We start from the raw sequence: 7,360 nt of genomic DNA, 5'->3' as shown, positions 1-7,360 counted from the left end.
ACAAAACATTTCATTTTTGATGTTTCTTAACAAAAGTGCTCCGGTCCCGTCCCGAAGGACGGAATGTCCCACAAGTATGGAGGAAAGGGGACGGGACGTAGGAGAATGAGGAATACGTGGGAGGAACATCCAGTCGAAAGAACATTACCTGGGGTAAGTAACTTGTTTTTGGAATGGATTGTGTCCTCCCACATATTCCTCATCTTTGATAGACTCCGAAAGCAGTATTTGATTTGGAGGATTTGATTTTAAATGTTTTTATGAACCGTGTGCAGGACTGCTTTTCCAAACCTACCATCCTGACACAGGGAAGATTCCAAGCAGTAATGCTTTGTGAACATGCGGATAGTATACCACGTTGCCATTTCACAAATATTTATTATAGGTATACCCCTTTGCAGGGCTGTATGCCCCTAGTGGAATGGGCCCTTAAACCTTCCGGAGGCTCCTTCCCTGCCAACCTGTAACATTCTGAAATGGCCAGAATGATCCCTCTGCATAAGGTCTACTTAGAGACAGCCTGACCCAGTGTGTGGCCCGTATATCCAATGAAAAGCTGATCATCAATACGGACCTTAGCCAGTCTAGATATATAAAAGCTTAAAGGTCTACGAGGGTCCAACCTATGTAGTCTCTCCTCCTCCTTGCTAGGATGAGTGGGGACAGAAATAAGGCAAAACCATGTTTTGTCCTATGTGGAAGTCAGAAATGATTTTGGGTAAAAATGAAGGTTTGGCCCTTAGAACAACCCTATCCTTGCGGAAGATAGTAAAGGGTGGTTTGGACGAAAGTGACTGCAACTCGCTCACTCTACGGGCTGAGGCTACAGCTACCAATACAGTGGTTTTAAATGTTAGCAACCTTAAAGGACATGAGTGTAAAGATTCAAAAGATGCACACATTAGACCTTTTTGAACCAGATTAAGGTCCCAAACTGGAACCTGGAAAGGAGATGGGGGGAACACATTTGTGAGTCCCTTTAGAAATTATGTCACTAGTGAAATTTTGAAGTAGGAACATTCCTCTGACGAGTGCTTAAAGATGGACAGAGCCGCAAATAGCCTTTAATAGCACCAAATCTGGAGCCCCAGATCGGCCAAAGATAGCATAAAGGATAAAACATCCAGTGTTTTACATATAAAAGGATATACATTATTTTCTCTGCACCAGTTGCAGAATTTATTCCAACGGCACAAAGACTTTGTTGCTGGCCTTCTGGTCGAAAGCAAAATCTCCATTATATCATCCAGAAGGTCCCAATCCTTGTATCTCAACCTTTCAGAAACCAAGCGTGAAGGTTGAGTGTCTTGACCTCTGTATGGAGAACCCGACCCTCCTCTCGCGAGGTAAGGTCCTCTCTTTGTCAAAGACGTATTGGAGGACAGATGGACATGTCTAGAAGGTCCGGTACCATGTCCTCCTGGCCCAATCCAGGGCGATTTAGATCATGTGTTTCCCAAACTTTCTCAACTTCATGATCATGTGAGGAATGACGGGGACCGGAGGAAAGGCATACAGGAGCGGAAATTCCCAGTCCACCATGAACGTGTTTCCTAGAGCTCCTCTTGGAGGAAATTCCCTGGAGCAGTACAGTTCGCAATGCCGGTTGACACCGGTCGCGAACAAATCCACTTGAGGGGTTCCCCAAAGGGTGAAGTTCTCTTTAAGGACTTCCTGAGCTAGTTCCCACTCGTGGGAGACTGTGCTCTGCCTGCTCAGAGCGTCTGCCGCCGTGTTCTTCTCTCCAGAGTCTAGGTGAACTGCTGATAGGGAGAATCCTTCTTGTATTGCCCAGTACCAGAGCTGCATTGCCTCTCTGCACAGTGGTAGTGACCCTATACCTCCTCTCTTGTTGAGGTAGTACATGGCCACTGTGTTGTCTTTCGTTATCAGGACATTCTTTCCCTGTACTGATGGCAGGAAGGGCTTCAGCACTAGTCTGATTGCCCCCAGCTCCAAAAGATTGATATGTAGTTTGGACTCCGATGGAGACCAATGACCACTAACTGTCAGATCGTTGGTGTCGGCTCCCCACCCCACGCGTCCGTTACTATTGTTATCTCCGGCCATGGCTGCCAAAATTGTTCTCACTTCCGAATGTTGTCCTTGCAGGCCCACCACAGAAGATCCTGTGCGACCCTGCTTGGAACCTGAAGTAGGTTCTGACATCTTTCCTGAGAACTGGGACCACTGAGATCATAGAGCCCATTAAAGGGTTCTCCTTCTCAGGAGGGCCTCTGGCACCAAAAAAATGCAGAGGCTGGGAGACACTGGGCACTTTGAAATTTGCTGACCATCTGAAGAATGTCTTAATCACTCACCTCGGGTGGCGAGCTGTTTCCCAAGGATGTATCCAGGACAGATGAATTGGAGTTTCTGAGAAGGTGTTAAATGGGACTTCTTGTAATTGAGGGAGAAGCCCAGTCTGTGAAGGGAGTGGCAGGTGATGTTGAGATAATCCAGGGCTTGTTCGGGAGAACGTGCCCTGATCAGCCAATCGTTCATGTATGGGTAAATGTGAATCCCCCTCTCCTGAGACCCGCTGGCACCACCGCCATCAGTTTGGTGAAAACCCTCGGGCGGAGATCAGCCTGAATGGCAGAATTCAGAATTGATCATGAAAACAGCCAACTGCGAACCTCAGGTATTTTCTGTGCTTGACATGGATTGGCACATGAAAATAAGCATCCAGAAGGTCCAATGACACCAAACAATCCTGGAGTTGGAGGACCTGAAGGATCTGAGAAAGTGCGACATCTTGAACTTGTCCTTCCTGAGGAACTTGTTCAAGTATCTCAAGTCCAAGATGGGTCTCAGTACTCCATCCTTCTTGGGTATTAGGTAATACGGGGAATGCCATCCCTTGTTCCTCTCCGCTACAGGCACTGGTTCTATAGCACCTTCCTCTAGCAGGGTTAAAATCTCCTGCACAAGGAGCGGATCTGGAATCCTCAAAGAGTGGTTCCCCGGTGGATTGTTCTGAGGTCTCACCATAAAAGGAAGGCAGTAATCGTGGGCTATGGTTTCCAAGGCCCAAGCATCTGAAGTAATGCCTCGCCATTCTTCTAGCTACTGAGACAGTCTGCCCTCCATTGGTGAACTGTGACTCAAGACCTCAGAGAGGTTTTGAGGCGGCTGATGCAGCGGCAGATGGTAAAGAAGCTGCTACTTGAGCTGGCTTTTCACCCCTTCCTCGTCCACCGCAAGGAAATCTTCTTTGATTGGCCATTCCTCACACCTTTCCAACCGAGGAGCAGTAGCGAAAAGACCTACTCATGCAAAGTTGTCCACTAGGTCGAAAAGGCTGAGGTTTCCTAATAGTGGCGGCTAAAGATTTGGCTGCCGCATTCGAGGTCTGCAACTTCTCAAAACTCTCGTCATCCTTGTTGCCACACGTCAAAGGGCATGTTGAGAAGTCTGGACTGCACATCCGGTGCAAAACCCAACTTCCGCAACCACCCAAACCTGCAATAACAGTGCTGGTAGCCATGGCTCTACTGATGCTATCAGCAGAATCCAAACCTGACTGAAGAGACTCATGGCTTCTTCTTTGCTATCTTTAACTATGGCTAAGAACCTGTCTCTTTCACCCCCCTCGGGAATGAGCTCTCTTGCCAGGGGAATGCAGTCCCATAGAGTGAACGTACATTTTGCAAGGGCACATGTGGAGTTGGCAGATTTGAGTGCCATACTCCCTGCGGAAAATACCTTCCTTGCCCATCCATCTACTCGTTTGTCGTACCTATCTGGAACCATGGTAGGATAAGCCGTTTGCTTAGATGCTGCAGTAGCTGCCTGCACCACCTGACTCTCTGGAGATGGGTGTTTCAACAGGTAGTTGGGGTCACTACTGGAAGGGAGGTACTTTTAGGTCAAGTTTTTATTAACAGCCAGATTGGTCCTCGTGTCTCCCAATTTGTCGCCACCCTTTTCTGCAAGGCAATTTGAAATAGTAATATGGGATCTGACTGAGGATCTTTATCTAAGATATCTGTTAGATCATCTTGTTTGAATGGCAGTGGAGGCCTACTCCACCCTGTGTAGTCCACTACCTTAGACATGAGTTGCCTGTAGGACATATCTGCATGCTCCCCAGCCTCTGGTCTCCTAAAGTCTTAAACAGGTCAGGTATCCACCCCACTTGCAGTCTGTAGGTCATAATAGAGGTCTCTTAACCTTGACTCCTCTGCAATAAAACTCTCAGGTATATTAGGCATACCAAATTGGAGGCCAAATGGAGCCTCTTCATCTGACTGCTAATTTTCTTCATATATGGAAGAAAGAGACTTAAAATAGTGGCACATAGGTTTTCTCAGCAATGGGAGTTTTTGTAAATAATGAGTTAGACGCTGGAAGAGTCTTCTAAACTTTCTTCATTGGTGCCATTTGTTTTACTGGGGCGCTCAGCGTCGATGGCGCAGCTGGCGTCGATGCCTTTGGCGTCGATGTCGAGGGTTTGGCTGGCATCGAAGGTGCCGCCGGCGTCAAAGGCGTCAAAGGTGTCGATGGCGTCGACAACCTCGACTTATGTTTCTTGCGCGACTGATCCTTCGATGAGACTTCATCGGATCTAGGCGTTGAGGGCTCTTAATGTGCATCAGGCCTTTGTCACTGGATCGAGGGCGTGTGGGATTTAGGTTGAACCCTTTCCTTCCCGGCTTTTTTTGAAGGCGCTGTGGGAGCATGGCTTGGAGGCTTCTGTTTTTCAAATATTTCGAGCATCTCTGCTCTGAAGGCCTCCAACTCGGCCGGAGTCGATTCTTTGGTTGGGCAAGAAACCCTCTCAGGGGAAGAGTCTGATGAAAAAGTCAACGAAGGCCACCTATGGTGCCTTCTCTTAGATTTCTTCAAGGACGAAGAAGAGTGGTGGGAGCCACTCCTCGATCTCGACCATTTGGCCTTCTTCCTCCGAGGAGAGTGGCCTCTCGACTCCTAGGTCGAAGTTTTCTTGGTTGGGGTAGGAGATTTAGGGATTCGGCCTACCTTCAACTTCCCTTTTCATTCCTTCAAGGCTTTTCCAGTCATGGACTGGCACTTGGAGCAGTCCGAGGTATTATGGTCCCCTTCGAGGCACCACAAACAGATACAATGGGGTTCAGTCAAAGATATTTTCAACCCACAATCACGACCATTTTTTAACCCGGTCTTCGGGGTTATTGGTGTCGACGAAGAAGGTATTTTGATTCTCTATCGATAATAACGACGTTCGTCACGAAAGTGATGAAGAAGCACACCGTATTTCTGCTAAGCTAAAGCTGTCGTGGAAAAACGGAACTGAAGCCAACGGGCACTGCCTGTGCTATTTCTACCTCCAATGACATCATCCTCGAGACAGAGGCCTTCGAGGGACCTCGAGTCGACGCCATCGACGCACAACGCCCTCTGCCGAAAAAATACATCTGAAGCAGCTGAAGGTGGATAACATATATCAAAGATCAAAGATGAGAAATACATGAGAGGACACAATCCATCCCTTGCGCTTGTCATGTTCAGCATGAAGCAATAAAGGTAGAGGTAGGAAAAAATATATTTTTCAGCAATCAATTAACGAAAGATGATTTTGAGAAAAGCAACCCCCAAGAGTCGTAAAGATGTTGATAAGCCACCACAGCTGACAGAAGAAGAGGAGGTTGCAGTGGAAAAATTGTTTCTGACCTGTCAAATGTGCATGGAAAAATAGAAGCAGAGTGTGATGCTTGGTCCCTCTATTTGTAGTGGTAGGACTGCCCTAAAGGATGCCGCACGCAAACATATTCTAAAGCTTTAAAGTGGCAGCATATTTTTTAGAAATGCTTCTGGGACTGTATTGTGGTGGAGGCATACCCCAACCAGTCTGGAAAGTGGGGATAGCAAGATGACAGAGAATGCGCTCACGTACTGCCTGAATTGGCCTGGAGAGCTCCTTGCCATAATGGTCATGACCACAGCAGTGGAGGCCGTCTTCCCCAGATAAACCATTCTTCTACTCTCCTTGTTCAGAAGAACACTGGAAGTAAAAGGGACTGGTGTAGTGGTTGGTTACTTTTATCTCATGCTTACAACACTTATGATTCTGGAGGAGAGAAGTTCCTTGAGAATAATGGGTCTGAGTCTGAGCTTCTGTATTTTATATCATTCCTCTGGCATTGGAATTTGAAATATTGAGTCATAAAACGTCTGGTTGGTGTTGGCTTCCTGGCCCCATGTATGCCGTCCTTTGACTTGTGTTGTATTTTTCCTTGTTTAGAATCCTTTGGTTTCATATTATTCACAGTAGCCACAACAATGTCTCGGGGGTCTTGAGGAGGCTACGGGGATATTTCAGGGTCCTCTGGCATAAGCAAAGTGAGGCCACCAATAGTGGCAGAAAAGGCGAAATACAAGACCATATAAAAAATACTTGCAATACATTACATGTCACGAGTTTTGGCCTCTCCGCCCTTGAAGTTGGCTGTTCTTTAGAGCATGGTTGTTGAAGTTGAGATGTTCAGCGTTGAACTTGCCGGTGAGTGATATCTCACTGTGGAAGTTCTCGACATTGAGAGTGATGCTCCTGCTGAACTTTCTTTCTAGGGAGGACATGTTACTTCCAGGATTTTTGACATCTGAGTACTTGACTTGACCGTGCTAAGTCCCCTGAGAAGTAACCATCTTTTCTCAGTTTTGTATGTTCTTGAGAGCACCCGGCAGAAGATTCTGATAGGATCCTGGAGCACTCCAATATGGCCCCCTACCTCGTTTTCAGTCTACTGACCTCTCTATACTTCAGCATCCTGAGTAGCATTTTTTGACAGAGGGGCCACTCATCATTTGAGATTCCGGAATTCATATGAAGATGCATACTGCATGACTGTCTTTCTTTGACTCCTCCCACATGCATACTTTTCAATGAAGCTGCTATGATGCGAAGGAACGCAGGCACACCAGACAAAACAAGAATTTGTACGGCCAACAGTTTTGGCTTCTATGTAAGCAATGGATTGGCATTTGCCAGGCACTGCCTTAATGGTACTACCTGACCATAAGATTGTAACAGCAGCAGAACGGTGTAATTACCCAGGAATTTGATAGCAATGCCTGGCAAATGCTTATAATATACCAATACACAAGTCAAAACTGTTGGTTTTGTCATTGTTAATTATTAATAGAACTTTAGTGCAATGAACAGATATACCTCAAGTGGCTGAAGGCACACTTGGGTAAGACATTTATATGACACCAGAACAACATTTACAGCCACAATTAAGTCATTAACTCTCAGCAAACTACTTACAAATAACACAAGTAGGCCAACATTTTATGCTACTGAATAATGCTACTGCTTGATAGAAGTAGCTCAAAGAAATCCTAGAAGAATGTGTTTTGGGCAGAGAATGGCAAG

Source organism: Ambystoma mexicanum, chromosome 9 (genome assembly GCF_040938575.1).
Source record: "Ambystoma mexicanum isolate Mex_15411 chromosome 9, UKY_AmexF1_1, whole genome shotgun sequence".
NCBI classification, from domain to species: domain Eukaryota; kingdom Metazoa; phylum Chordata; class Amphibia; order Caudata; family Ambystomatidae; genus Ambystoma; species Ambystoma mexicanum.
This window is presented reverse-complemented; position numbering follows the sequence as displayed.